The sequence below is a fragment of the Parasteatoda tepidariorum genome, chromosome 4 (genome assembly GCF_982258835.1).
Source record: "Parasteatoda tepidariorum strain Cologne lab strain chromosome 4, Ptep-v5.0, whole genome shotgun sequence".
NCBI classification, from domain to species: domain Eukaryota; kingdom Metazoa; phylum Arthropoda; class Arachnida; order Araneae; family Theridiidae; genus Parasteatoda; species Parasteatoda tepidariorum.
In genome coordinates this window covers 103,129,117-103,153,778 of record NC_141758.1, presented here as the reverse complement: position 1 = coordinate 103,153,778, position 24,662 = coordinate 103,129,117, and the positions used below count along the sequence as shown (strand labels likewise).

The following is a 24,662-nucleotide window of genomic DNA, read 5'->3' as shown; positions in this document are numbered from 1 at the left end:
ACGTTAGATTAAAACAAAAACACTTATGTAAGAATAATAAGTAATATCAAACGACTTCTTCGAACCCCACTTCTGACAAGGTATTGCTTTTACTAGTTAACATGATGTAAGATTAAAAGAAACACACTTATGTAAGAATAATAAGTAATATCAAACGACTTCTTTTAAAGAAAACACATCTCCGAAGCTATTGATATTTAACTATAATTTAAAGATTAAAAGTAAGTCAGAATGGCCGAGTGGTCTAAGGCGCCAGATTTAAGCTCTGGTTCTCGAAAGAGAGCGTGGGTTCGAACCCCACTTCTGACAAGGTTTTGCTTTTACTAGTTAACATGATGTTAGATTAAAACAAAAACACTTATGTAAGAATAATAAGTAATATCAAACGACTTCTTTTAAAGAAAACACATCTCCGAAGCTATTGATATTTAACTATAATTTAAAGAATAAAAGTAAGTCAGAATGGCCGAGTGGTCTAAGGCGCCAGATTTAAGCTCTGGTTCTCGAAAGAGAGCGTGGGTTCGAACTCCACTTCTGACAAGGTATTGCTTTTACTAGTTAACATGATGCAAGATTAAAAGAAAAACACTTATGTAAGAATAATAAGTAATATCAAACGACTTCTTTTAAAGAAAGCACATCTCTGAAGCTATTGATATTTAACTATAATTTAGAGAATAAAAGTAAGTCAGAATGGCCGAGTGGTCTAAGGCGCCAGATTTAAGCTCTGGTTCTCGAAAGAGAGCGTGGGTTCGAACCCCACTTCTGACAAGGTTTTGCTTTTACTAGTTAACATGACGTTAGATTAAAACAAAAACACTTATGTAAGAATAATAAGTAATATCAAACGACTTCTTCGAACCCCACTTCTGACAAGGTATTGCTTTTACTAGTTAACATGATGTAAGATTAAAAGAAACACACTTATGTAAGAATAATAAGTAATATCAAACGACTTCTTTTAAAGAAAACACATCTCCGAAGCTATTGATATTTAACTATAATTTAAAGATTAAAAGTAAGTCAGAATGGCCGAGTGGTCTAAGGCGCCAGATTTAAGCTCTGGTTCTCGAAAGAGAGCGTGGGTTCGAACCCCACTTCTGACAAGGTTTTGCTTTTACTAGTTAACATGATGTTAGATTAAAACAAAAACACTTATGTAAGAATAATAAGTAATATCAAACGACTTCTTTTAAAGAAAACACATCTCCGAAGCTATTGATATTTAACTATAATTTAAGGAATAAAAGTAAGTCAGAATGACAGAGTGGTCTAAGGCGCCAGATTTAAGCTCTGGTTCTCGAAAGAGAGCGTGGGTTCGAACCCCACTTCTGACAAGGTATTGCTTTTACTAGTTAACATGATGTAAGATTAAAAGAAAAAGACTTATGTAAGAATAATAAGTAATATCAAACGACTTCTTTTAAAGAAAACACATCTCTGAAGCTATTGATATTTAACTATAATTTAAAGAATGAAAGTAAGTCAGAATGGCCGAGTGGTCTAGCGCCAGATTTAAGCTCTGGTTCTCGAAAGAGAGCGTGGGTTCGAACCCCACTTCTGACAAGGTATTGCTTTTACTAGTTAACATGACGTAAGATTAAAAGAAAAACACTTATGAAAGAATAATAAGTAATATCAAACGGCTTCTTTTAAAGAAAACACATTTCCGAAGCTATTGATATTTAACTATAATTTAAAGAATGAAAGTAAGTCAGAATGGCCGAGTGGTCTAAGGCGCCAGATTTAAGCTCTGGTTCTCGAAAGAGAGCGTGGGTTCGAACCCCACTTCTGACAAGGTATTGCTTTTACTAGTTAACATGATGTAAGATTAAAAGAAAAACACTTATGTAAGAATAATAAGTAATATCAAACGACTTCTTTTAAGGAAAACTCATCTCTGAAGCTATTGATATTTAACTATAATTTAAAGAATAAAAGTAAGTCAGAATGGCCGAGTGGTCTAAGGCGCCAGATTTAAGCTCTGGTTCTCGAAAGAGAGCGTGGGTTCGAACCCCACTTCTGACAAGGCATTGCTTTTACTAGTGAACATGATGTAAGATTAAAAGAAAAACACTTATGTAAGAATAATAAGTAATATCAAACGACTTCTTTTAAAGAAAACACATCTCCGAAGCTATTGATATTTAACTATAATTTAAAGAATGAAAGTAAGTCAGAATGGCCGAGTGGTCTAAGGCGCCAGATTTAAGCTCTGGTTCTCGAAAGAGAGCGTGGGTTCGAACCCCACTTCTGACAAGGTATTGCTTTTACTAGTTAACATGATGCAAGATTAAAAGAAAAACACTTATGTAAGAATAATAAGTAATATCAAACGACTTCTTTTAAAGAAAGCACATCTCTGAAGCTATTGATATTTAACTATAATTTAGAGAATAAAAGTAAGTCAGAATGGCCGAGTGGTCTAAGGCGCCAGATTTAAGCTCTGGTTCTCGAAAGAGAGCGTGGGTTCGAACCCCACTTCTGACAAGGTATTGCTTTTACTAGTTAACATAATGTAAGATTAAAAGAAAAAGACTTATGTAAGAATAATAAGTAGTATCAAATGAATTCTTTTAAAGAAAACACATCTCCGAAGCTATTGATATTTAACTATAATTTACAGAATAAAAGTAAGTCAGAATGGCCGAGTGGTCTAAGGCGCCAGATTTAAGCTCTGGTTCTCGAAAGAGAGCGTGGGTTCGAACCCCACTTCTGACAAGGTATTGCTTTTACTAGTTAACATGATGCAAGATTAAAAGAAAAACACTTATGTAAGAATAATAAGTAATATCAAACGACTTCTTTTAAAGAAAGCACATCTCTGAAGCTATTGATATTTAACTATAATTTAGAGAATAAAAGTAAGTCAGAATGGCCGAGTGGTCTAAGGCGCCAGACTTAAGCTCTGGTTCTCGAAAGAGAGCGTGGGTTCGAACCCCACTTCTGACAAGGTATTGCTTTTACTAGTGAACATGATGTAAGATTAAAAGAAAAACACTTATGTAAGAATAATAAGTAATATCAAACGACTTCTTTTAAGGAAAACTCATCTCTGAAGCTATTGATATTTAACTATAATTTAAAGAATAAAAGTAAGTCAGAATGGCCGAGTGGTCTAAGGCGCCAGATTTAAGCTCTGGTTCTCGAAAGAGAGCGTGGGTTCGAACCCCACTTCTGACAAGGCATTGCTTTTACTAGTGAACATGATGTAAGATTAAAAGAAAAACACTTATGTAAGAATAATAAGTAATATCAAACGACTTCTTTTAAAGAAAACTCATCTCTGAAGCTATTGATATTTAACTATAATTTAAAGAATAAAAGTAAGTCTCAATGGCCGAGTGGTCTAAGGCGCCAGATTTAAGCTCTGGTTCTCGAAAGAGAGCGTGGGTTCGAACCCCACTTATGACAAGGCATTGCTTTTACTAGTGAACATGATGTAAGATTAAAAGAAAAACACTTATGTAAGAATAATAAGTAATATCAAACGACTTCTTTTAAAGAAAACTCATCTCTGAAGCTATTGATATTTAACTATAATTTAAAGAATAAAAGTAAGTCAGAATGGCCGAGTGGTCTAAGGCGCCAGATTTAAGCTCTGGTTCTCGAAAGAGAGCGTGGGTTCGAACCCCACTTCTGACAAGGTATTGCTTTTACTAGTTAACATAATGTAAGATTAAAAGAAAAAGACTTATGTAAGAATAATAAGTAGTATCAAATGAATTCTTTTAAAGAAAACACATCTCCGAAGCTATTGATATTTAACTATAATTTAAAGATTAAAAGTAAGTCAGAATGGCCGAGTGGTCTAAGGCGCCAGATTTAAGCTCTGGTTCTCGAAAGAGAGCGTGGGTTCGAACCCCACTTCTGACAAGGTTTTGCTTTTACTAGTTAACATGATGTTAGATTAAAACAAAAACACTTATGTAAGAATAATAAGTAATATCAAACGACTTCTTTTAAAGAAAACACATCTCCGAAGCTATTGATATTTAACTATAATTTAAAGAATAAAAGTAAGTCAGAATGGCCGAGTGGTCTAAGGCGCCAGATTTAAGCTCTGGTTCTCGAAAGAGAGCGTGGGTTCGAACTCCACTTCTGACAAGGTATTGCTTTTACTAGTTAACATGATGCAAAATTAAAAGAAAAACACTTATGTAAGAATAATAAGTAATATCAAACGACTTCTTTTAAAGAAAGCACATCTCTGAAGCTATTGATATTTAACTATAATTTAGAGAATAAAAGTAAGTCAGAATGGCCGAGTGGTCTAAGGCGCCAGATTTAAGCTCTGGTTCTCGAAAGAGAGCGTGGGTTCGAACCCCACTTCTGACAAGGTTTTGCTTTTACTAGTTAACATGACGTTAGATTAAAACAAAAACACTTATGTAAGAATAATAAGTAATATCAAACGACTTCTTCGAACCCCACTTCTGACAAGGTATTGCTTTTACTAGTTAACATGATGTAAGATTAAAAGAAACACACTTATGTAAGAATAATAAGTAATATCAAACGACTTCTTTTAAAGAAAACACATCTCCGAAGCTATTGATATTTAACTATAATTTAAAGATTAAAAGTAAGTCAGAATGGCCGAGTGGTCTAAGGCGCCAGATTTAAGCTCTGGTTCTCGAAAGAGAGCGTGGGTTCGAACCCCACTTCTGACAAGGTTTTGCTTTTACTAGTTAACATGATGTTAGATTAAAACAAAAACACTTATGTAAGAATAATAAGTAATATCAAACGACTTCTTTTAAAGAAAACACATCTCCGAAGCTATTGATATTTAACTATAATTTAAAGAATAAAAGTAAGTCAGAATGGCCGAGTGGTCTAAGGCGCCAGATTTAAGCTCTGGTTCTCGAAAGAGAGCGTGGGTTCGAACTCCACTTCTGACAAGGTATTGCTTTTACTAGTTAACATGATGCAAGATTAAAAGAAAAACACTTATGTAAGAATAATAAGTAATATCAAACGACTTCTTTTAAAGAAAGCACATCTCTGAAGCTATTGATATTTAACTATAATTTAGAGAATAAAAGTAAGTCAGAATGGCCGAGTGGTCTAAGGCGCCAGATTTAAGCTCTGGTTCTCGAAAGAGAGCGTGGGTTCGAACCCCACTTCTGACAAGGTTTTGCTTTTACTAGTTAACATGACGTTAGATTAAAACAAAAACACTTATGTAAGAATAATAAGTAATATCAAACGACTTCTTCGAACCCCACTTCTGACAAGGTATTGCTTTTACTAGTTAACATGATGTAAGATTAAAAGAAACACACTTATGTAAGAATAATAAGTAATATCAAACGACTTCTTTTAAAGAAAACACATCAAACGACTTCTTTTAAAGAAAACACATCTCCGAAGCTATTGATATTTAACTATAATTTAAAGATTAAAAGTAAGTCAGAATGGCCGAGTGGTCTAAGGCGCCAGATTTAAGCTCTGGTTCTCGAAAGAGAGCGTGGGTTCGAACCCCACTTCTGACAAGGCATTGCTTTTACTAGTGAACATGATGTAAGATTAAAAGAAAAACACTTATGTAAGAATAATAAGTAATATCAAACGACTTCTTTTAAAGAAAACTCATCTCTGAAGCTATTGATATTTAACTATAATTTAAAGAATAAAAGTAAGTCTCAATGGCCGAGTGGTCTAAGGCGCCAGATTTAAGCTCTGGTTCTCGAAAGAGAGCGTGGGTTCGAACCCCACTTATGACAAGGCATTGCTTTTACTAGTGAACATGATGTAAGATTAAAAGAAAAACACTTATGTAAGAATAATAAGTAATATCAAACGACTTCTTTTAAAGAAAACTCATCTCTGAAGCTATTGATATTTAACTATAATTTAAAGAATAAAAGTAAGTCAGAATGGCCGAGTGGTCTAAGGCGCCAGATTTAAGCTCTGGTTCTCGAAAGAGAGCGTGGGTTCGAACCCCACTTCTGACAAGGTATTGCTTTTACTAGTTAACATAATGTAAGATTAAAAGAAAAAGACTTATGTAAGAATAATAAGTAGTATCAAATGAATTCTTTTAAAGAAAACACATCTCCGAAGCTATTGATATTTAACTATAATTTAAAGATTAAAAGTAAGTCAGAATGGCCGAGTGGTCTAAGGCGCCAGATTTAAGCTCTGGTTCTCGAAAGAGAGCGTGGGTTCGAACCCCACTTATGACAAGGCATTGCTTTTACTAGTGAACATGATGTAAGATTAAAAGAAAAACACTTATGTAAGAATAATAAGTAATATCAAACGACTTCTTTTAAAGAAAACTCATCTCTGAAGCTATTGATATTTAACTATAATTTAAAGAATAAAAGTAAGTCAGAATGGCCGAGTGGTCTAAGGCGCCAGATTTAAGCTCTGGTTCTCGAAAGAGAGCGTGGGTTCGAACCCCACTTCTGACAAGGTATTGCTTTTACTAGTTAACATAATGTAAGATTAAAAGAAAAAGACTTATGTAAGAATAATAAGTAGTATCAAATGAATTCTTTTAAAGAAAACACATCTCCGAAGCTATTGATATTTAACTATAATTTAAAGATTAAAAGTAAGTCAGAATGGCCGAGTGGTCTAAGGCGCCAGATTTAAGCTCTGGTTCTCGAAAGAGAGCGTGGGTTCGAACCCCACTTCTGACAAGGTTTTGCTTTTACTAGTTAACATGATGTTAGATTAAAACAAAAACACTTATGTAAGAATAATAAGTAATATCAAACGACTTCTTTTAAAGAAAACACATCTCCGAAGCTATTGATATTTAACTATAATTTAAAGAATAAAAGTAAGTCAGAATGGCCGAGTGGTCTAAGGCGCCAGATTTAAGCTCTGGTTCTCGAAAGAGAGCGTGGGTTCGAACTCCACTTCTGACAAGGTATTGCTTTTACTAGTTAACATGATGCAAAATTAAAAGAAAAACACTTATGTAAGAATAATAAGTAATATCAAACGACTTCTTTTAAAGAAAGCACATCTCTGAAGCTATTGATATTTAACTATAATTTAGAGAATAAAAGTAAGTCAGAATGGCCGAGTGGTCTAAGGCGCCAGATTTAAGCTCTGGTTCTCGAAAGAGAGCGTGGGTTCGAACCCCACTTCTGACAAGGTTTTGCTTTTACTAGTTAACATGACGTTAGATTAAAACAAAAACACTTATGTAAGAATAATAAGTAATATCAAACGACTTCTTCGAACCCCACTTCTGACAAGGTATTGCTTTTACTAGTTAACATGATGTAAGATTAAAAGAAACACACTTATGTAAGAATAATAAGTAATATCAAACGACTTCTTTTAAAGAAAACACATCTCCGAAGCTATTGATATTTAACTATAATTTAAAGATTAAAAGTAAGTCAGAATGGCCGAGTGGTCTAAGGCGCCAGATTTAAGCTCTGGTTCTCGAAAGAGAGCGTGGGTTCGAACCCCACTTCTGACAAGGTTTTGCTTTTACTAGTTAACATGATGTTAGATTAAAACAAAAACACTTATGTAAGAATAATAAGTAATATCAAACGACTTCTTTTAAAGAAAACACATCTCCGAAGCTATTGATATTTAACTATAATTTAAAGAATAAAAGTAAGTCAGAATGGCCGAGTGGTCTAAGGCGCCAGATTTAAGCTCTGGTTCTCGAAAGAGAGCGTGGGTTCGAACTCCACTTCTGACAAGGTATTGCTTTTACTAGTTAACATGATGCAAGATTAAAAGAAAAACACTTATGTAAGAATAATAAGTAATATCAAACGACTTCTTTTAAAGAAAGCACATCTCTGAAGCTATTGATATTTAACTATAATTTAGAGAATAAAAGTAAGTCAGAATGGCCGAGTGGTCTAAGGCGCCAGATTTAAGCTCTGGTTCTCGAAAGAGAGCGTGGGTTCGAACCCCACTTCTGACAAGGTTTTGCTTTTACTAGTTAACATGACGTTAGATTAAAACAAAAACACTTATGTAAGAATAATAAGTAATATCAAACGACTTCTTCGAACCCCACTTCTGACAAGGTATTGCTTTTACTAGTTAACATGATGTAAGATTAAAAGAAACACACTTATGTAAGAATAATAAGTAATATCAAACGACTTCTTTTAAAGAAAACACATCTCCGAAGCTATTGATATTTAACTATAATTTAAAGATTAAAAGTAAGTCAGAATGGCCGAGTGGTCTAAGGCGCCAGATTTAAGCTCTGGTTCTCGAAAGAGAGCGTGGGTTCGAACCCCACTTCTGACAAGGTTTTGCTTTTACTAGTTAACATGATGTTAGATTAAAACAAAAACACTTATGTAAGAATAATAAGTAATATCAAACGACTTCTTTTAAAGAAAACACATCTCCGAAGCTATTGATATTTAACTATAATTTAAAGAATAAAAGTAAGTCAGAATGACAGAGTGGTCTAAGGCGCCAGATTTAAGCTCTGGTTCTCGAAAGAGAGCGTGGGTTCGAACCCCACTTCTGACAAGGTATTGCTTTTACTAGTTAACATGATGTAAGATTAAAAGAAAAAGACTTATGTAAGAATAATAAGTAATATCAAACGACTTCTTTTAAAGAAAACACATCTCTGAAGCTATTGATATTTAACTATAATTTAAAGAATGAAAGTAAGTCAGAATGGCCGAGTGGTCTAGCGCCAGATTTAAGCTCTGGTTCTCGAAAGAGAGCGTGGGTTCGAACCCCACTTCTGACAAGGTATTGCTTTTACTAGTTAACATGACGTAAGATTAAAAGAAAAACACTTATGAAAGAATAATAAGTAATATCAAACGGCTTCTTTTAAAGAAAACACATCTCCGAAGCTATTGATATTTAACTATAATTTAAAGAATGAAAGTAAGTCAGAATGGCCGAGTGGTCTAAGGCGCCAGATTTAAGCTCTGGTTCTCGAAAGAGAGCGTGGGTTCGAACCCCACTTCTGACAAGGTATTGCTTTTACTAGTTAACATGATGTAAGATTAAAAGAAAAACACTTATGTAAGAATAATAAGTAATATCAAACGACTTCTTTTAAGGAAAACTCATCTCTGAAGCTATTGATATTTAACTATAATTTAAAGAATAAAAGTAAGTCAGAATGGCCGAGTGGTCTAAGGCGCCAGATTTAAGCTCTGGTTCTCGAAAGAGAGCGTGGGTTCGAACCCCACTTCTGACAAGGCATTGCTTTTACTAGTGAACATGATGTAAGATTAAAAGAAAAACACTTATGTAAGAATAATAAGTAATATCAAACGACTTCTTTTAAAGAAAACACATCTCCGAAGCTATTGATATTTAACTATAATTTAAAGAATGAAAGTAAGTCAGAATGGCCGAGTGGTCTAAGGCGCCAGATTTAAGCTCTGGTTCTCGAAAGAGAGCGTGGGTTCGAACCCCACTTCTGACAAGGTATTGCTTTTACTAGTTAACATGATGCAAGATTAAAAGAAAAACTCTTATGTAAGAATAATAAGTAATATCAAACGACTTCTTTTAAAGAAAGCACATCTCTGAAGCTATTGATATTTAACTATAATTTAGAGAATAAAAGTAAGTCAGAATGGCCGAGTGGTCTAAGGCGCCAGATTTAAGCTCTGGTTCTCGAAAGAGAGCGTGGGTTCGAACCCCACTTCTGACAAGGTATTGCTTTTACTAGTTAACATAATGTAAGATTAAAAGAAAAAGACTTATGTAAGAATAATAAGTAGTATCAAATGAATTCTTTTAAAGAAAACACATCTCCGAAGCTATTGATATTTAACTATAATTTACAGAATAAAAGTAAGTCAGAATGGCCGAGTGGTCTAAGGCGCCAGATTTAAGCTCTGGTTCTCGAAAGAGAGCGTGGGTTCGAACCCCACTTCTGACAAGGTATTGCTTTTACTAGTTAACATGATGCAAGATTAAAAGAAAAACACTTATGTAAGAATAATAAGTAATATCAAACGACTTCTTTTAAAGAAAGCACATCTCTGAAGCTATTGATATTTAACTATAATTTAGAGAATAAAAGTAAGTCAGAATGGCCGAGTGGTCTAAGGCGCCAGATTTAAGCTCTGGTTCTCGAAAGAGAGCGTGGGTTCGAACCCCACTTCTGACAAGGTATTGCTTTTACTAGTGAACATGATGTAAGATTAAAAGAAAAACACTTATGTAAGAATAATAAGTAATATCAAACGACTTCTTTTAAGGAAAACTCATCTCTGAAGCTATTGATATTTAACTATAATTTAAAGAATAAAAGTAAGTCAGAATGGCCGAGTGGTCTAAGGCGCCAGATTTAAGCTCTGGTTCTCGAAAGAGAGCGTGGGTTCGAACCCCACTTCTGACAAGGCATTGCTTTTACTAGTGAACATGATGTAAGATTAAAAGAAAAACACTTATGTAAGAATAATAAGTAATATCAAACGACTTCTTTTAAAGAAAACTCATCTCTGAAGCTATTGATATTTAACTATAATTTAAAGAATAAAAGTAAGTCTCAATGGCCGAGTGGTCTAAGGCGCCAGATTTAAGCTCTGGTTCTCGAAAGAGAGCGTGGGTTCGAACCCCACTTATGACAAGGCATTGCTTTTACTAGTGAACATGATGTAAGATTAAAAGAAAAACACTTATGTAAGAATAATAAGTAATATCAAACGACTTCTTTTAAAGAAAACTCATCTCTGAAGCTATTGATATTTAACTATAATTTAAAGAATAAAAGTAAGTCAGAATGGCCGAGTGGTCTAAGGCGCCAGATTTAAGCTCTGGTTCTCGAAAGAGAGCGTGGGTTCGAACCCCACTTCTGACAAGGTATTGCTTTTACTAGTTAACATAATGTAAGATTAAAAGAAAAAGACTTATGTAAGAATAATAAGTAGTATCAAATGAATTCTTTTAAAGAAAACACATCTCCGAAGCTATTGATATTTAACTATAATTTAAAGATTAAAAGTAAGTCAGAATGGCCGAGTGGTCTAAGGCGCCAGATTTAAGCTCTGGTTCTCGAAAGAGAGCGTGGGTTCGAACCCCACTTCTGACAAGGTTTTGCTTTTACTAGTTAACATGATGTTAGATTAAAACAAAAACACTTATGTAAGAATAATAAGTAATATCAAACGACTTCTTTTAAAGAAAACACATCTCCGAAGCTATTGATATTTAACTATAATTTAAAGAATAAAAGTAAGTCAGAATGGCCGAGTGGTCTAAGGCGCCAGATTTAAGCTCTGGTTCTCGAAAGAGAGCGTGGGTTCGAACTCCACTTCTGACAAGGTATTGCTTTTACTAGTTAACATGATGCAAGATTAAAAGAAAAACACTTATGTAAGAATAATAAGTAATATCAAACGACTTCTTTTAAAGAAAGCACATCTCTGAAGCTATTGATATTTAACTATAATTTAGAGAATAAAAGTAAGTCAGAATGGCCGAGTGGTCTAAGGCGCCAGATTTAAGCTCTGGTTCTCGAAAGAGAGCGTGGGTTCGAACCCCACTTCTGACAAGGTTTTGCTTTTACTAGTTAACATGACGTTAGATTAAAACAAAAACACTTATGTAAGAATAATAAGTAATATCAAACGACTTCTTCGAACCCCACTTCTGACAAGGTATTGCTTTTACTAGTTAACATGATGTAAGATTAAAAGAAACACACTTATGTAAGAATAATAAGTAATATCAAACGACTTCTTTTAAAGAAAACACATCTCCGAAGCTATTGATATTTAACTATAATTTAAACATTAAAAGTAAGTCAGAATGGCCGAGTGGTCTAAGGCGCCAGATTTAAGCTCTGGTTCTCGAAAGAGAGCGTGGGTTCGAACCCCACTTCTGACAAGGTTTTGCTTTTACTAGTTAACATGATGTTAGATTAAAACAAAAACACTTATGTAAGAATAATAAGTAATATCAAACGACTTCTTTTAAAGAAAACACATCTCCGAAGCTATTGATATTTAACTATAATTTAAGGAATAAAAGTAAGTCAGAATGACAGAGTGGTCTAAGGCGCCAGATTTAAGCTCTGGTTCTCGAAAGAGAGCGTGGGTTCGAACCCCACTTCTGACAAGGTATTGCTTTTACTAGTTAACATGATGTAAGATTAAAAGAAAAAGACTTATGTAAGAATAATAAGTAATATCAAACGACTTCTTTTAAAGAAAACACATCTCTGAAGCTATTGATATTTAACTATAATTTAAAGAATGAAAGTAAGTCAGAATGGCCGAGTGGTCTAGCGCCAGATTTAAGCTCTGGTTCTCGAAAGAGAGCGTGGGTTCGAACCCCACTTCTGACAAGGTATTGCTTTTACTAGTTAACATGACGTAAGATTAAAAGAAAAACACTTATGAAAGAATAATAAGAAATATCAAACGGCTTCTTTTAAAGAAAACACATCTCCGAAGCTATTGATATTTAACTATAATTTAAAGAATGAAAGTAAGTCAGAATGGCCGAGTGGTCTAAGGCGCCAGATTTAAGCTCTGGTTCTCGAAAGAGAGCGTGGGTTCGAACCCCACTTCTGACAAGGTATTGCTTTTACTAGTTAACATGATGTAAGATTAAAAGAAAAACACTTATGTAAGAATAATAAGTAATATCAAACGACTTCTTTTAAGGAAAACTCATCTCTGAAGCTATTGATATTTAACTATAATTTAAAGAATAAAAGTAAGTCAGAATGGCCGAGTGGTCTAAGGCGCCAGATTTAAGCTCTGGTTCTCGAAAGAGAGCGTGGGTTCGAACCCCACTTCTGACAAGGCATTGCTTTTACTAGTGAACATGATGTAAGATTAAAAGAAAAACACTTATGTAAGAATAATAAGTAATATCAAACGACTTCTTTTAAAGAAAACACATCTCCGAAGCTATTGATATTTAACTATAATTTAAAGAATGAAAGTAAGTCAGAATGGCCGAGTGGTCTAAGGCGCCAGATTTAAGCTCTGGTTCTCGAAAGAGAGCGTGGGTTCGAACCCCACTTCTGACAAGGTATTGCTTTTACTAGTTAACATGATGCAAGATTAAAAGAAAAACACTTATGTAAGAATAATAAGTAATATCAAACGACTTCTTTTAAAGAAAGCACATCTCTGAAGCTATTGATATTTAACTATAATTTAGAGAATAAAAGTAAGTCAGAATGGCCGAGTGGTCTAAGGCGCCAGATTTAAGCTCTGGTTCTCGAAAGAGAGCGTGGGTTCGAACCCCACTTCTGACAAGGTATTGCTTTTACTAGTTAACATAATGTAAGATTAAAAGAAAAAGACTTATGTAAGAATAATAAGTAGTATCAAATGAATTCTTTTAAAGAAAACACATCTCCGAAGCTATTGATATTTAACTATAATTTACAGAATAAAAGTAAGTCAGAATGGCCGAGTGGTCTAAGGCGCCAGATTTAAGCTCTGGTTCTCGAAAGAGAGCGTGGGTTCGAACCCCACTTCTGACAAGGTATTGCTTTTACTAGTTAACATGATGCAAGATTAAAAGAAAAACACTTATGTAAGAATAATAAGTAATATCAAACGACTTCTTTTAAAGAAAGCACATCTCTGAAGCTATTGATATTTAACTATAATTTAGAGAATAAAAGTAAGTCAGAATGGCCGAGTGGTCTAAGGCGCCAGATTTAAGCTCTGGTTCTCGAAAGAGAGCGTGGGTTCGAACCCCACTTCTGACAAGGTATTGCTTTTACTAGTGAACATGATGTAAGATTAAAAGAAAAACACTTATGTAAGAATAATAAGTAATATCAAACGACTTCTTTTAAGGAAAACTCATCTCTGAAGCTATTGATATTTAACTATAATTTAAAGAATAAAAGTAAGTCAGAATGGCCGAGTGGTCTAAGGCGCCAGATTTAAGCTCTGGTTCTCGAAAGAGAGCGTGGGTTCGAACCCCACTTCTGACAAGGCATTGCTTTTACTAGTGAACATGATGTAAGATTAAAAGAAAAACACTTATGTAAGAATAATAAGTAATATCAAACGACTTCTTTTAAAGAAAACTCATCTCTGAAGCTATTGATATTTAACTATAATTTAAAGAATAAAAGTAAGTCTCAATGGCCGAGTGGTCTAAGGCGCCAGATTTAAGCTCTGGTTCTCGAAAGAGAGCGTGGGTTCGAACCCCACTTATGACAAGGCATTGCTTTTACTAGTGAACATGATGTAAGATTAAAAGAAAAACACTTATGTAAGAATAATAAGTAATATCAAACGACTTCTTTTAAAGAAAACTCATCTCTGAAGCTATTGATATTTAACTATAATTTAAAGAATAAAAGTAAGTCAGAATGGCCGAGTGGTCTAAGGCGCCAGATTTAAGCTCTGGTTCTCGAAAGAGAGCGTGGGTTCGAACCCCACTTCTGACAAGGTATTGCTTTTACTAGTTAACATAATGTAAGATTAAAAGAAAAAGACTTATGTAAGAATAATAAGTAGTATCAAATGAATTCTTTTAAAGAAAACACATCTCCGAAGCTATTGATATTTAACTATAATTTAAAGAATAAAAGTAAGTCAGAATGGCCGAGTGGTCTAAGGCGCCAGATTTAAGCTCTGGTCCTCGAAAGAGAGCGTGGGTTCGAACCCCACTTCTGACAAGGTATTGCTTTTACTAGTTAACATGATGTAAGATTAAAAGAAAAACACTCATGTAAGAATAATAAGTAATATCAAACGACTTCTTTTAAGGAAAACTCATCTCTGAAGCTATTGATATTTAACTATAATTTAAAGAATAAAAGTAAGTCAGAATGGCCGAGTGGTCTAAGGCGCCAGATTTAAGCTCTGGTTCTCGAAAGAGAGCGTGGGTTCGAACCCCACTTCTGACAAGGCATTGATTTTACTAGTGAACATGATGTAAGATTAAAAGAAAAACACTTATGTAAGAATAATAAGTAATATCAAACGACTTCTTTTAAAGAAAACACATCTCCGAAGCTATTGATATTTAACTATAATTTAAAGAATGAAAGTAAGTCAGAATGGCCGAGTGGTCTAAGGCGCCAGATTTAAGCTCTGGTTCTCGAAAGAGAGCGTGGGTTCGAACCCCACTTCTGACAAGGTATTGCTTTTACTAGTTAACATGATGCAAGATTAAAAGAAAAACACTTATGTAAGAATAATAAGTAATATCAAACGACTTCTTTTAAAGAAAGCACATCTCTGAAGCTATTGATATTTAACTATAATTTAGAGAATAAAAGTAAGTCAGAATGGCCGAGTGGTCTAAGGCGCCAGATTTAAGCTCTGGTTCTCGAAAGAGAGCGTGGGTTCGAACCCCACTTCTGACAAGGTATTGCTTTTACTAGTTAACATGATGTAAGATTAAAAGAAAAACACTTATGTAAGAATAATAAGTAATTTCAAACGACTTCTTTTAAAGAAAACACATCTCCGAAGCTATTGATATTTAACTATAATTTAAGGAATAAAAGTAAGTCAGAATGACAGAGTGGTCTAAGGCGCCAGATTTAAGCTCTGGTTCTCGAAAGAGAGCGTGGGTTCGAACCCCACTTCTGACAAGGTATTGCTTTTACTAGTTAACATGACGTAAGATTAAAAGAAAAACACTTATGAAAGAATAATAAGTAATATCAAACGGCTTCTTTTAAAGAAAACACATCTCCGAAGCTATTGATATTTAACTATAATTTAAAGAATGAAAGTAAGTCAGAATGGCCGAGTGGTCTAAGGCGCCAGATTTAAGCTCTGGTTCTCGAAAGAGAGCGTGGGTTCGAACCCCACTTCTGACAAGGTATTGCTTTTACTAGTTAACATGATGTAAGATTAAAAGAAACACACTTATGTAAGAATAATAAGTAATATCAAACGACTTCTTTTAAAGAAAACACATCTCCGAAGCTATTGATATTTAACTATAATTTAAAGAATAAAAGTAAGTCAGAATGGCCGAGTGGTCTAAGGCGCCAGATTTAAGCTCTGGTTCTCGAAAGAGAGCGTGGGTTCGAACCCCACTTCTGACAAGGTATTGCTTTTACTAGTTAACATGATGTAAGATTTAAAGAAAAACACTTATGTATGAATAATAAGTAATATCAAACGACTTCTTTTAAAGAAAACACATCTCCGAAGCTATTGATATTTAACTATAATTTAAAGAATAAAAGTAAGTCAGAAAGGCCGAGTGGTCTAAGGCGCCAGATTTAAGCTCTGGTTCTCGAAAGAGAGCGTGGGTTCGAACTCCACTTCTGACAAGGTATTGCTTTTACTAGTTAACATGATGCAAGATTAAAAGAAAAACACTTATGTAAGAATAATAAGTAATATCAAACGACTTCTTTTAAAGAAAGCACATCTCTGAAGCTATTGATATTTAACTATAATTTAGAGAATAAAAGTAAGTCAGAATGGCCGAGTGGTCTAAGGCGCCAGATTTAAGCTCTGGTTCTCGAAAGAGAGCGTGGGTTCGAACCCCACTTCTGACAAGGTTTTGCTTTTACTAGTTAACATGACGTTAGATTAAAACAAAAACACTTATGTAAGAATAATAAGTAATATCAAACGACTTCTTCGAACCCCACTTCTGACAAGGTATTGCTTTTACTAGTTAACATGATGTAAGATTAAAAGAAACACACTTATGTAAGAATAATAAGTAATATCAAACGACTTCTTTTAAAGAAAACACATCTCCGAAGCTATTGATATTTAACTATAATTTAAAGATTAAAAGTAAGTCAGAATGGCCGAGTGGTCTAAGGCGCCAGATTTAAGCTCTGGTTCTCGAAAGAGAGCGTGGGTTCGAACCCCACTTCTGACAAGGTTTTGCTTTTACTAGTTAACATGATGTTAGATTAAAACAAAAACACTTATGTAAGAATAATAAGTAATATCAAACGACTTCTTTTAAAGAAAACACATCTCCGAAGCTATTGATATTTAACTATAATTTAAAGAATAAAAGTAAGTCAGAATGGCCGAGTGGTCTAAGGCGCCAGATTTAAGCTCTGGTTCTCGAAAGAGAGCGTGGGTTCGAACTCCACTTCTGACAAGGTATTGCTTTTACTAGTTAACATGATGCAAGATTAAAAGAAAAACACTTATGTAAGAATAATAAGTAATATCAAACGACTTCTTTTAAAGAAAGCACATCTCTGAAGCTATTGATATTTAACTATAATTTAGAGAATAAAAGTAAGTCAGAATGGCCGAGTGGTCTAAGGCGCCAGATTTAAGCTCTGGTTCTCGAAAGAGAGCGTGGGTTCGAACCCCACTTCTGACAAGGTTTTGCTTTTACTAGTTAACATGACGTTAGATTAAAACAAAAACACTTATGTAAGAATAATAAGTAATATCAAACGACTTCTTCGAACCCCACTTCTGACAAGGTATTGCTTTTACTAGTTAACATGATGTAAGATTAAAAGAAACACACTTATGTAAGAATAATAAGTAATATCAAACGACTTCTTTTAAAGAAAACACATCTCCGAAGCTATTGATATTTAACTATAATTTAAAGATTAAAAGTAAGTCAGAATGGCCGAGTGGTCTAAGGCGCCAGATTTAAGCTCTGGTTCTCGAAAGAGAGCGTGGGTTCGAACCCCACTTCTGACAAGGTTTTGCTTTTACTAGTTAACATGATGTTAGATTAAAACAAAAACACTTATGTAAGAATAATAAGTAATATCAAACGACTTCTTTTAAAGAAAACACATCTCCGAAGCTATTGATATTTAACTATAATTTAAAGAATGAAAGTAAGTCAGAATGGCCGAGTGGTCTAAGGCGCCAGATTTAAGCTCTGGTTCTCGAAAGAGAGCGTGGGTTCGAACCCCACTTCTGACAAGGTATTGCTTTTACTAGTTAACATGATGTAAGATTAAAAGAAAAACACTTATGTAAGAATAATAAGTAATATCAAACGACTTCTTTTAAGGAAAACTCATCTCTGAAGCTATTGATATTTAACTATAATTTAAAGAATAAAAGTAAGTCAGAATGGCCGAGTGGTCTAAGGCGCCAGATTTAAGCTCTGGTTCTCGAAAGAGAGCGTGGGTTCGAACCCCACTTCTGACAAGGCATTGCTTTTACTAGTGAACATGATGTAAGATTAAAAGAAAAACACTTATGTAAGAATAATAAGTAATATCAAACGACTTCTTTTAAAGAAAACACATCTCCGAAGCTATTGATATTTAACTATAATTTAAAGAATGAAAGTAAGTCAGAATGGCCGAGTGGTCTAAGGCGCCAGATTTAAGCTCTGGTTCTCGAAAGAGAGCGTGGGTTCGAACCCCACTTCTGACAAGGTATTGCTTTTACTAGTTAACATGATGCAAGATTAAAAGAAAAACACTTATGTAAGAATAATAAGTAATATCAAACGACTTCTTTTAAAGAAAGCACATCTCTGAAGCTATTGATATTTAACTATAATTTAGAGAATAAAAGTAAGTCAGAATGGCCGAGTGGTCTAAGGCGCCAGATTTAAGCTCTGGTTCTCGAAAGAGAGCGTGGGTTCGAACCCCACTTCTGACAAGGTATTGCTTTTACTAGTTAACATAATGTAAGATTAAAAGAAAAAGACTTATGTAAGAATAATAAGTAGTATCAAATGAATTCTTTTAAAGAAAACACATCTCCGAAGCTATTGATATTTAACTATAATTTACAGAATAAAAGTAAGTCAGAATGGCCGAGTGGTCTAAGGCGCCAGATTTAAGCTCTGGTTCTCGAAAGAGAGCGTGGGTTCGAACCCCACTTCTGACAAGGTATTGCTTTTACTAGTTAACATGATGCAAGATTAAAAGAAAAACACTTATGTAAGAATAATAAGTAATATCAAACGACTTCTTTTAAAGAAAGCACATCTCTGAAGCTATTGATATTTAACTATAATTTAGAGAATAAAAGTAAGTCAGAATGGCCGAGTGGTCTAAGGCGCCAGATTTAAGCTCTGGTTCTCGAAAGAGAGCGTGGGTTCGAACCCCACTTCTGACAAGGTATTGCTTTTACTAGTGAACATGATGTAAGATTAAAAGAAAAACACTTATGTAAGAATAATAAGTAATATCAAACGACTTCTTTTAAGGAAAACTCATCTCTGAAGCTATTGATATTTAACTATAATTTAAAGAATAAAAGTAAGTCAGAATGGCCGAGTGGTCTAAGGCGCCAGATTTAAGCTCTGGTTCTCGAAAGAGAGCGTGGGTTCGAACCCCACTTCTGACAAGGCATTGCTTTTACTAGTGAACATGATGTAAGATTAAAAGAAAAACACTTATGTAAGAATAATAAGTAATATCAAACGACTTCTTTTAAAGAAAACTCATCTCTGAAGCTATTGATATTTAACTATAATTTAAAGAATAAAAGTAAGTCTCAATGGCCGAGTGGTCTAAGGCGCCAGATTTAAGCTCTGGTTCTCGAAAGAGAGCGTGGGTTCGAACCCCACTTATGACAAGGCATTGCTTTTACTAGTGAACATGATGTAAGATTAAAAGAAAAACACTTATGTAAGAATAATAAGTAATATCAAACGACTTCTTTTAAAGAAAACTCATCTCTGAAGCTATTGATATTTAACTATAATTTAAAGAATAAAAGTAAGTCAGAATGGCCGAGTGGTCTAAGGCGCCAGATTTAAGCTCTGGTTCTCGAAAGAGAGCGTGGGTTCGAACCCCACTTCTGACAAGGTATTGCTTTTACTAGTTAACATAATGTAAGATTAAAAGAAAAAGACTTATGTAAGAATAATAAGTAGTATCAAATGAATTCTTTTAAAGAAAACACATCTCCGAAGCTATTGATATTTAACTATAATTTAAAGAATAAAAGTAAGTCAGAATGGCCGAGTGGTCTAAGGCGCCAGATTTAAGCTCTGGTCCTCGAAAGAGAGCGTGGGTTCGAACCCCACTTCTGACAAGGTATTGCTTTTACTAGTTAACATGATGTAAGATTAAAAGAAAAACACTTATGTAAGAATAATAAGTAATATCAAACGACTTCTTTTAAGGAAAACTCATCTCTGAAGCTATTGATATTTAACTATAATTTAAAGAATAAAAGTAAGTCAGAATGGCCGAGTGGTCTAAGGCGCCAGATTTAAGCTCTGGTTCTCGAAAGAGAGCGTGGGTTCGAACCCCACTTCTGACAAGGCATTGCTTTTACTAGTTAACATGATGTAAGATTAAAAGAAAAACACTTATGTAAGAATAATAAGTAATTTCAAACGACTTCTTTTAAAGAAAACACATCTCCGAAGCTATTGATATTTAACTATAATTTAAGGAATAAAAGTAAGTCAGAATGACAGAGTGGTCTAAGGCGCCAGATTTAAGCTCTGGTTCTCGAAAGAGAGCGTGGGTTCGAACCCCACTTCTGACAAGGTATTGCTTTTACTAGTTAACATGACGTAAGATTAAAAGAAAAACACTTATGAAAGAATAATAAGTAATATCAAACGGCTTCTTTTAAAGAAAACACATCTCCGAAGCTATTGATATTTAACTATAATTTAAAGAATGAAAGTAAGTCAGAATGGCCGAGTGGTCTAAGGCGCCAGATTTAAGCTCTGGTTCTCGAAAGAGAGCGTGGGTTCGAACCCCACTTCTGACAAGGTATTGCTTTTACTAGTTAACATGATGTAAGATTAAAAGAAACACACTTATGTAAGAATAATAAGTAATATCAAACGACTTCTTTTAAAGAAAACACATCTCCGAAGCTATTGATATTTAACTATAATTTAAAGAATAAAAGTAAGTCAGAATGGCCGAGTGGTCTAAGGCGCCAGATTTAAGCTCTGGTTCTCGAAAGAGAGCGTGGGTTCGAACCCCACTTCTGACAAGGTATTGCTTTTACTAGTTAACATGATGTAAGATTTAAAGAAAAACACTTATGTATGAATAATAAGTAATATCAAACGACTTCTTTTAAAGAAAACACATCTCCGAAGCTATTGATATTTAACTATAATTTAAAGAATAAAAGTAAGTCAGAAAGGCCGAGTGGTCTAAGGCGCCAGATTTAAGCTCTGGTTCTCGAAAGAGAGCGTGGGTTCGAACTCCACTTCTGACAAGGTATTGCTTTTACTAGTTAACATGATGCAAGATTAAAAGAAAAACACTTATGTAAGAATAATAAGTAATATCAAACGACTTCTTTTAAAGAAAGCACATCTCTGAAGCTATTGATATTTAACTATAATTTAGAGAATAAAAGTAAGTCAGAATGGCCGAGTGGTCTAAGGCGCCAGATTTAAGCTCTGGTTCTCGAAAGAGAGCGTGGGTTCGAACCCCACTTCTGACAAGGTTTTGCTTTTACTAGTTAACATGACGTTAGATTAAAACAAAAACACTTATGTAAGAATAATAAGTAATATCAAACGACTTCTTCGAACCCCACTTCTGACAAGGTATTGCTTTTACTAGTTAACATGATGTAAGATTAAAAGAAACACACTTATGTAAGAATAATAAGTAATATCAAACGACTTCTTTTAAAGAAAACACATCTCCGAAGCTATTGATATTTAACTATAATTTAAAGATTAAAAGTAAGTCAGAATGGCCGAGTGGTCTAAGGCGCCAGATTTAAGCTCTGGTTCTCGAAAGAGAGCGTGGGTTCGAACCCCACTTCTGACAAGGTTTTGCTTTTACTAGTTAACATGATGTTAGATTAAAACAAAAACACTTATGTAAGAATAATAAGTAATATCAAACGACTTCTTTTAAAGAAAACACATCTCCGAAGCTATTGATATTTAACTATAATTTAAAGAATAAAAGTAAGTCAGAATGGCCGAGTGGTCTAAGGCGCCAGATTTAAGCTCTGGTTCTCGAAAGAGAGCGTGGGTTCGAACTCCACTTCTGACAAGGTATTGCTTTTACTAGTTAACATGATGCAAGATTAAAAGAAAAACACTTATGTAAGAATAATAAGTAATATCAAACGACTTCTTTTAAAGAAAGCACATCTCTGAAGCTATTGATATTTAACTATAATTTAGAGAATAAAAGTAAGTCAGAATGGCCGAGTGGTCTAAGGCGCCAGATTTAAGCTCTGGTTCTCGAAAGAGAGCGTGGGTTCGAACCCCACTTCTGACAAGGTTTTGCTTTTACTAGTTAACATGACGTTAGATTAAAACAAAAACACTTATGTAAGAATAATAAGTAATATCAAACGACTTCTTCGAACCCCACTTCTGACAAGGTATTGCTTTTACTAGTTAACATGATGTAAGATTAAAAGAAACACACTTATGTAAGAATAATAAGTAATATCAAACGACTTCTTTTAAAGAAAACACATCTCCGAAGCTATTGATATTTAACTATAATTTAAAGATTAAAAGTAAGTCAGAATGGCCGAGTGGTCTAAGGCGCCAGATTTAAGCTCTGGTTCTCGAAAGAGAGCGTGGGTTCGAACCCCACTTCTGACAAGGTTTTGCTTTTACTAGTTAACATGATGTTAGATTAAAACAAAAACACTTATGTAAGAATAATAAGTAATATCAAACGACTTCTTTTAAAGAAAACACATCTCCGAAGCTATTGATATTTAACTATAATTTAAGGAATAAAAGTAAGTCAGAATGACAGAGTGGTCTAAGGCGCCAGATTTAAGCTCTGGTTCTCGAAAGAGAGCGTGGGTTCGAACCCCACTTCTGACAAGGTATTGCTTTTACTAGTTAACATGATGTAAGATTAAAAGAAAAAGACTTATGTAAGAATAATAAGTAATATCAAACGACTTCTTTTAAAGAAAACACATCTCTGAAGCTATTGATATTTAACTATAATTTAAAGAATGAAAGTAAGTCAGAATGGCCGAGTGGTCTAGCGCCAGATTTAAGCTCTGGTTCTCGAAAGAGAGCGTGGGTTCGAACCCCACTTCTGACAAGGTATTGCTTTTACTAGTTAACATGACGTAAGATTAAAAGAAAAACACTTATGAAAGAATAATAAGTAATATCAAACGGCTTCTTTTAAAGAAAACACATCTCCGAAGCTATTGATATTTAACTATAATTTAAAGAATGAAAGTAAGTCAGAATGGCCGAGTGGTCTAAGGCGCCAGATTTAAGCTCTGGTTCTCGAAAGAGAGCGTGGGTTCGAACCCCACTTCTGACAAGGTATTGCTTTTACTAGTTAACATGATGTAAGATTAAAAGAAACACACTTATGTAAGAATAATAAGTAATATCAAACGACTTCTTTTAAAGAAAACACATCTCCGCAGCTATTGATATTTAACTATAATTTAAAGAATAAAAGTAAGTCAGAATGGCCGAGTGGTCTAAGGCGCCAGATTTAAGCTCTGGTTCTCGAAAGAGAGCGTGGGTTCGAACCCCACTTCTGACAAGGTATTGCTTTTACTAGTTAACATGATGTAAGATTTAAAGAAAAACACTTATGTATGAATAATAAGTAATATCAAACGACTTCTTTTAAAGAAAACACATCTCCGAAGCTATTGATATTTAACTATAATTTAAAGAATAAAAGTAAGTCAGAAAGGCCGAGTGGTCTAAGGCGCCAGATTTAAACTCTGGTTCTCGAAAGAGAGCGTGGGTTCGAACCCCACTTCTGACAAGGTATTGCTTTTACTAGTTAACATGATGCAAGATTAAAAGAAAAACACTTATGTAAGAATAATAAGTAATATCAAACGACTTCTTTTAAAGAAAGCACATCTCTGAAGCTATTGATATTTAACTATAATTTAGAGAATAAAAGTAAGTCAGAATGGCCGAGTGGTCTAAGGCGCCAGATTTAAGCTCTGGTTCTCGAAAGAGAGCGTGGGTTCGAACCCCACTTCTGACAAGGTTTTGCTTTTACTAGTTAACATGATGTTAGATTAAAACAAAAACACTTATGTAAGAATAATAAGTAATATCAAACGACTTCTTCGAACCCCACTTCTGACAAGGTATTGCTTTTACTAGTTAACATGATGTAAGATTAAAAGAAACACACTTATGTAAGAATAATAAGTAATATCAAACGACTTCTTTTAAAGAAAACACATCAAACGACTTCTTTTAAAGAAAACACATCTCCGAAGCTATTGATATTTAACTATAATTTAAAGATTAAAAGTAAGTCAGAATGGCCGAGTGGTCTAAGGCGCCAGATTTAAGCTCTGGTTCTCGAAAGAGAGCGTGGGTTCGAACCCCACTTCTGACAAGGTTTTGCTTTTACTAGTTAACATGATGTTAGATTAAAACAAAAACACTTATGTAAGAATAATAAGTAATATCAAACGACTTCTTTTAAAGAAAACACATCTCCGAAGCTATTGATATTTAACTATAATTTAAAGAATAAAAGTAAGTCAGAATGGCCGAGTGGTCTAAGGCGCCAGATTTAAGCTCTGGTTCTCGAAAGACAGCGTGGGTTCGAACCCCACTTCTAACAAGGTATTGCTTTTACTTGTTAACATGATGTAAGATTAAAAGAAAAACACTTATGTAAGAATAATAAGTAATATCAAACGACTTCTTTTAAAGAAAACACATCTCTGAAGCTATTGATATTTAACTATAATTTAAAGAATAAAAGTAAGTCAGAATGGCCGAGTGGTCTAAGGCGCCAGATTTAAGCTCTGGTTCTCGAAAGAGAGCGTGGGTTCGAACCCCACTTCTGACAAGGTATTGCTTTTACTAGTTAACATGATGTAAGATTAAAAGAAAAACACTTATGTAAGAAT

The 24,662-nt window shown here is 34.2% G+C and overlaps 1 protein-coding gene and 73 non-coding genes across 75 annotated transcripts in view; 73 read left to right on the top strand and 1 right to left on the bottom strand.

Annotated features, from left to right (window-relative positions):
* Window positions 1-24,662, bottom strand: part of LOC107444341 (uncharacterized) — a 246,621-nt gene that overhangs the window by 90,813 nt on the left and 131,146 nt on the right. The window lies entirely within an intron of this gene.
* On the top strand, window positions 226-309 carry TRNAL-UAA (transfer RNA leucine (anticodon UAA)). Its single transcript has one exon. It is a non-coding gene; the product is annotated as a tRNA-Leu (tRNA).
* On the top strand, window positions 688-771 carry TRNAL-UAA (transfer RNA leucine (anticodon UAA)). The gene has a single exon. It is a non-coding gene; the product is annotated as a tRNA-Leu (tRNA).
* On the top strand, window positions 1,023-1,106 carry TRNAL-UAA (transfer RNA leucine (anticodon UAA)). Its single transcript has one exon. It is a non-coding gene; the product is annotated as a tRNA-Leu (tRNA).
* TRNAL-UAA (transfer RNA leucine (anticodon UAA)) lies at window positions 1,714-1,797 on the top strand. Its single transcript has one exon. It is a non-coding gene; the product is annotated as a tRNA-Leu (tRNA).
* TRNAL-UAA (transfer RNA leucine (anticodon UAA)) lies at window positions 1,945-2,028 on the top strand. The gene has a single exon. It is a non-coding gene; the product is annotated as a tRNA-Leu (tRNA).
* Window positions 2,176-2,259, top strand: TRNAL-UAA (transfer RNA leucine (anticodon UAA)). The gene has a single exon. It is a non-coding gene; the product is annotated as a tRNA-Leu (tRNA).
* Window positions 2,407-2,490, top strand: TRNAL-UAA (transfer RNA leucine (anticodon UAA)). The gene has a single exon. It is a non-coding gene; the product is annotated as a tRNA-Leu (tRNA).
* Window positions 2,638-2,721, top strand: TRNAL-UAA (transfer RNA leucine (anticodon UAA)). The gene has a single exon. It is a non-coding gene; the product is annotated as a tRNA-Leu (tRNA).
* Window positions 2,869-2,952, top strand: TRNAL-UAA (transfer RNA leucine (anticodon UAA)). The gene has a single exon. It is a non-coding gene; the product is annotated as a tRNA-Leu (tRNA).
* TRNAL-UAA (transfer RNA leucine (anticodon UAA)) lies at window positions 3,100-3,183 on the top strand. The gene has a single exon. It is a non-coding gene; the product is annotated as a tRNA-Leu (tRNA).
* TRNAL-UAA (transfer RNA leucine (anticodon UAA)) lies at window positions 3,562-3,645 on the top strand. Its single transcript has one exon. It is a non-coding gene; the product is annotated as a tRNA-Leu (tRNA).
* On the top strand, window positions 3,793-3,876 carry TRNAL-UAA (transfer RNA leucine (anticodon UAA)). The gene has a single exon. It is a non-coding gene; the product is annotated as a tRNA-Leu (tRNA).
* On the top strand, window positions 4,255-4,338 carry TRNAL-UAA (transfer RNA leucine (anticodon UAA)). The gene has a single exon. It is a non-coding gene; the product is annotated as a tRNA-Leu (tRNA).
* On the top strand, window positions 4,590-4,673 carry TRNAL-UAA (transfer RNA leucine (anticodon UAA)). The gene has a single exon. It is a non-coding gene; the product is annotated as a tRNA-Leu (tRNA).
* TRNAL-UAA (transfer RNA leucine (anticodon UAA)) lies at window positions 5,052-5,135 on the top strand. Its single transcript has one exon. It is a non-coding gene; the product is annotated as a tRNA-Leu (tRNA).
* On the top strand, window positions 5,415-5,498 carry TRNAL-UAA (transfer RNA leucine (anticodon UAA)). Its single transcript has one exon. It is a non-coding gene; the product is annotated as a tRNA-Leu (tRNA).
* On the top strand, window positions 5,877-5,960 carry TRNAL-UAA (transfer RNA leucine (anticodon UAA)). Its single transcript has one exon. It is a non-coding gene; the product is annotated as a tRNA-Leu (tRNA).
* On the top strand, window positions 6,339-6,422 carry TRNAL-UAA (transfer RNA leucine (anticodon UAA)). Its single transcript has one exon. It is a non-coding gene; the product is annotated as a tRNA-Leu (tRNA).
* TRNAL-UAA (transfer RNA leucine (anticodon UAA)) lies at window positions 6,570-6,653 on the top strand. Its single transcript has one exon. It is a non-coding gene; the product is annotated as a tRNA-Leu (tRNA).
* On the top strand, window positions 7,032-7,115 carry TRNAL-UAA (transfer RNA leucine (anticodon UAA)). Its single transcript has one exon. It is a non-coding gene; the product is annotated as a tRNA-Leu (tRNA).
* TRNAL-UAA (transfer RNA leucine (anticodon UAA)) lies at window positions 7,367-7,450 on the top strand. The gene has a single exon. It is a non-coding gene; the product is annotated as a tRNA-Leu (tRNA).
* Window positions 7,829-7,912, top strand: TRNAL-UAA (transfer RNA leucine (anticodon UAA)). Its single transcript has one exon. It is a non-coding gene; the product is annotated as a tRNA-Leu (tRNA).
* On the top strand, window positions 8,164-8,247 carry TRNAL-UAA (transfer RNA leucine (anticodon UAA)). Its single transcript has one exon. It is a non-coding gene; the product is annotated as a tRNA-Leu (tRNA).
* TRNAL-UAA (transfer RNA leucine (anticodon UAA)) lies at window positions 8,855-8,938 on the top strand. Its single transcript has one exon. It is a non-coding gene; the product is annotated as a tRNA-Leu (tRNA).
* Window positions 9,086-9,169, top strand: TRNAL-UAA (transfer RNA leucine (anticodon UAA)). Its single transcript has one exon. It is a non-coding gene; the product is annotated as a tRNA-Leu (tRNA).
* Window positions 9,317-9,400, top strand: TRNAL-UAA (transfer RNA leucine (anticodon UAA)). Its single transcript has one exon. It is a non-coding gene; the product is annotated as a tRNA-Leu (tRNA).
* Window positions 9,548-9,631, top strand: TRNAL-UAA (transfer RNA leucine (anticodon UAA)). The gene has a single exon. It is a non-coding gene; the product is annotated as a tRNA-Leu (tRNA).
* On the top strand, window positions 9,779-9,862 carry TRNAL-UAA (transfer RNA leucine (anticodon UAA)). The gene has a single exon. It is a non-coding gene; the product is annotated as a tRNA-Leu (tRNA).
* On the top strand, window positions 10,010-10,093 carry TRNAL-UAA (transfer RNA leucine (anticodon UAA)). The gene has a single exon. It is a non-coding gene; the product is annotated as a tRNA-Leu (tRNA).
* TRNAL-UAA (transfer RNA leucine (anticodon UAA)) lies at window positions 10,241-10,324 on the top strand. The gene has a single exon. It is a non-coding gene; the product is annotated as a tRNA-Leu (tRNA).
* Window positions 10,703-10,786, top strand: TRNAL-UAA (transfer RNA leucine (anticodon UAA)). The gene has a single exon. It is a non-coding gene; the product is annotated as a tRNA-Leu (tRNA).
* Window positions 10,934-11,017, top strand: TRNAL-UAA (transfer RNA leucine (anticodon UAA)). The gene has a single exon. It is a non-coding gene; the product is annotated as a tRNA-Leu (tRNA).
* TRNAL-UAA (transfer RNA leucine (anticodon UAA)) lies at window positions 11,396-11,479 on the top strand. The gene has a single exon. It is a non-coding gene; the product is annotated as a tRNA-Leu (tRNA).
* TRNAL-UAA (transfer RNA leucine (anticodon UAA)) lies at window positions 11,731-11,814 on the top strand. Its single transcript has one exon. It is a non-coding gene; the product is annotated as a tRNA-Leu (tRNA).
* TRNAL-UAA (transfer RNA leucine (anticodon UAA)) lies at window positions 12,422-12,505 on the top strand. The gene has a single exon. It is a non-coding gene; the product is annotated as a tRNA-Leu (tRNA).
* Window positions 12,653-12,736, top strand: TRNAL-UAA (transfer RNA leucine (anticodon UAA)). The gene has a single exon. It is a non-coding gene; the product is annotated as a tRNA-Leu (tRNA).
* On the top strand, window positions 12,884-12,967 carry TRNAL-UAA (transfer RNA leucine (anticodon UAA)). The gene has a single exon. It is a non-coding gene; the product is annotated as a tRNA-Leu (tRNA).
* TRNAL-UAA (transfer RNA leucine (anticodon UAA)) lies at window positions 13,115-13,198 on the top strand. The gene has a single exon. It is a non-coding gene; the product is annotated as a tRNA-Leu (tRNA).
* On the top strand, window positions 13,346-13,429 carry TRNAL-UAA (transfer RNA leucine (anticodon UAA)). The gene has a single exon. It is a non-coding gene; the product is annotated as a tRNA-Leu (tRNA).
* On the top strand, window positions 13,577-13,660 carry TRNAL-UAA (transfer RNA leucine (anticodon UAA)). Its single transcript has one exon. It is a non-coding gene; the product is annotated as a tRNA-Leu (tRNA).
* TRNAL-UAA (transfer RNA leucine (anticodon UAA)) lies at window positions 13,808-13,891 on the top strand. The gene has a single exon. It is a non-coding gene; the product is annotated as a tRNA-Leu (tRNA).
* TRNAL-UAA (transfer RNA leucine (anticodon UAA)) lies at window positions 14,270-14,353 on the top strand. The gene has a single exon. It is a non-coding gene; the product is annotated as a tRNA-Leu (tRNA).
* Window positions 14,501-14,584, top strand: TRNAL-UAA (transfer RNA leucine (anticodon UAA)). Its single transcript has one exon. It is a non-coding gene; the product is annotated as a tRNA-Leu (tRNA).
* Window positions 14,732-14,815, top strand: TRNAL-UAA (transfer RNA leucine (anticodon UAA)). Its single transcript has one exon. It is a non-coding gene; the product is annotated as a tRNA-Leu (tRNA).
* On the top strand, window positions 14,963-15,046 carry TRNAL-UAA (transfer RNA leucine (anticodon UAA)). Its single transcript has one exon. It is a non-coding gene; the product is annotated as a tRNA-Leu (tRNA).
* On the top strand, window positions 15,194-15,277 carry TRNAL-UAA (transfer RNA leucine (anticodon UAA)). The gene has a single exon. It is a non-coding gene; the product is annotated as a tRNA-Leu (tRNA).
* Window positions 15,656-15,739, top strand: TRNAL-UAA (transfer RNA leucine (anticodon UAA)). The gene has a single exon. It is a non-coding gene; the product is annotated as a tRNA-Leu (tRNA).
* TRNAL-UAA (transfer RNA leucine (anticodon UAA)) lies at window positions 15,887-15,970 on the top strand. The gene has a single exon. It is a non-coding gene; the product is annotated as a tRNA-Leu (tRNA).
* TRNAL-UAA (transfer RNA leucine (anticodon UAA)) lies at window positions 16,349-16,432 on the top strand. The gene has a single exon. It is a non-coding gene; the product is annotated as a tRNA-Leu (tRNA).
* On the top strand, window positions 16,684-16,767 carry TRNAL-UAA (transfer RNA leucine (anticodon UAA)). Its single transcript has one exon. It is a non-coding gene; the product is annotated as a tRNA-Leu (tRNA).
* On the top strand, window positions 17,146-17,229 carry TRNAL-UAA (transfer RNA leucine (anticodon UAA)). Its single transcript has one exon. It is a non-coding gene; the product is annotated as a tRNA-Leu (tRNA).
* Window positions 17,481-17,564, top strand: TRNAL-UAA (transfer RNA leucine (anticodon UAA)). The gene has a single exon. It is a non-coding gene; the product is annotated as a tRNA-Leu (tRNA).
* Window positions 17,712-17,795, top strand: TRNAL-UAA (transfer RNA leucine (anticodon UAA)). The gene has a single exon. It is a non-coding gene; the product is annotated as a tRNA-Leu (tRNA).
* TRNAL-UAA (transfer RNA leucine (anticodon UAA)) lies at window positions 17,943-18,026 on the top strand. The gene has a single exon. It is a non-coding gene; the product is annotated as a tRNA-Leu (tRNA).
* Window positions 18,174-18,257, top strand: TRNAL-UAA (transfer RNA leucine (anticodon UAA)). The gene has a single exon. It is a non-coding gene; the product is annotated as a tRNA-Leu (tRNA).
* Window positions 18,405-18,488, top strand: TRNAL-UAA (transfer RNA leucine (anticodon UAA)). Its single transcript has one exon. It is a non-coding gene; the product is annotated as a tRNA-Leu (tRNA).
* Window positions 18,636-18,719, top strand: TRNAL-UAA (transfer RNA leucine (anticodon UAA)). The gene has a single exon. It is a non-coding gene; the product is annotated as a tRNA-Leu (tRNA).
* On the top strand, window positions 18,867-18,950 carry TRNAL-UAA (transfer RNA leucine (anticodon UAA)). The gene has a single exon. It is a non-coding gene; the product is annotated as a tRNA-Leu (tRNA).
* On the top strand, window positions 19,098-19,181 carry TRNAL-UAA (transfer RNA leucine (anticodon UAA)). The gene has a single exon. It is a non-coding gene; the product is annotated as a tRNA-Leu (tRNA).
* On the top strand, window positions 19,560-19,643 carry TRNAL-UAA (transfer RNA leucine (anticodon UAA)). Its single transcript has one exon. It is a non-coding gene; the product is annotated as a tRNA-Leu (tRNA).
* Window positions 19,791-19,874, top strand: TRNAL-UAA (transfer RNA leucine (anticodon UAA)). The gene has a single exon. It is a non-coding gene; the product is annotated as a tRNA-Leu (tRNA).
* TRNAL-UAA (transfer RNA leucine (anticodon UAA)) lies at window positions 20,022-20,105 on the top strand. Its single transcript has one exon. It is a non-coding gene; the product is annotated as a tRNA-Leu (tRNA).
* TRNAL-UAA (transfer RNA leucine (anticodon UAA)) lies at window positions 20,484-20,567 on the top strand. The gene has a single exon. It is a non-coding gene; the product is annotated as a tRNA-Leu (tRNA).
* Window positions 20,715-20,798, top strand: TRNAL-UAA (transfer RNA leucine (anticodon UAA)). Its single transcript has one exon. It is a non-coding gene; the product is annotated as a tRNA-Leu (tRNA).
* On the top strand, window positions 21,177-21,260 carry TRNAL-UAA (transfer RNA leucine (anticodon UAA)). Its single transcript has one exon. It is a non-coding gene; the product is annotated as a tRNA-Leu (tRNA).
* TRNAL-UAA (transfer RNA leucine (anticodon UAA)) lies at window positions 21,512-21,595 on the top strand. Its single transcript has one exon. It is a non-coding gene; the product is annotated as a tRNA-Leu (tRNA).
* Window positions 21,974-22,057, top strand: TRNAL-UAA (transfer RNA leucine (anticodon UAA)). Its single transcript has one exon. It is a non-coding gene; the product is annotated as a tRNA-Leu (tRNA).
* TRNAL-UAA (transfer RNA leucine (anticodon UAA)) lies at window positions 22,309-22,392 on the top strand. Its single transcript has one exon. It is a non-coding gene; the product is annotated as a tRNA-Leu (tRNA).
* Window positions 23,000-23,083, top strand: TRNAL-UAA (transfer RNA leucine (anticodon UAA)). Its single transcript has one exon. It is a non-coding gene; the product is annotated as a tRNA-Leu (tRNA).
* Window positions 23,231-23,314, top strand: TRNAL-UAA (transfer RNA leucine (anticodon UAA)). The gene has a single exon. It is a non-coding gene; the product is annotated as a tRNA-Leu (tRNA).
* TRNAL-UAA (transfer RNA leucine (anticodon UAA)) lies at window positions 23,693-23,776 on the top strand. The gene has a single exon. It is a non-coding gene; the product is annotated as a tRNA-Leu (tRNA).
* Window positions 24,056-24,139, top strand: TRNAL-UAA (transfer RNA leucine (anticodon UAA)). The gene has a single exon. It is a non-coding gene; the product is annotated as a tRNA-Leu (tRNA).
* On the top strand, window positions 24,518-24,601 carry TRNAL-UAA (transfer RNA leucine (anticodon UAA)). Its single transcript has one exon. It is a non-coding gene; the product is annotated as a tRNA-Leu (tRNA).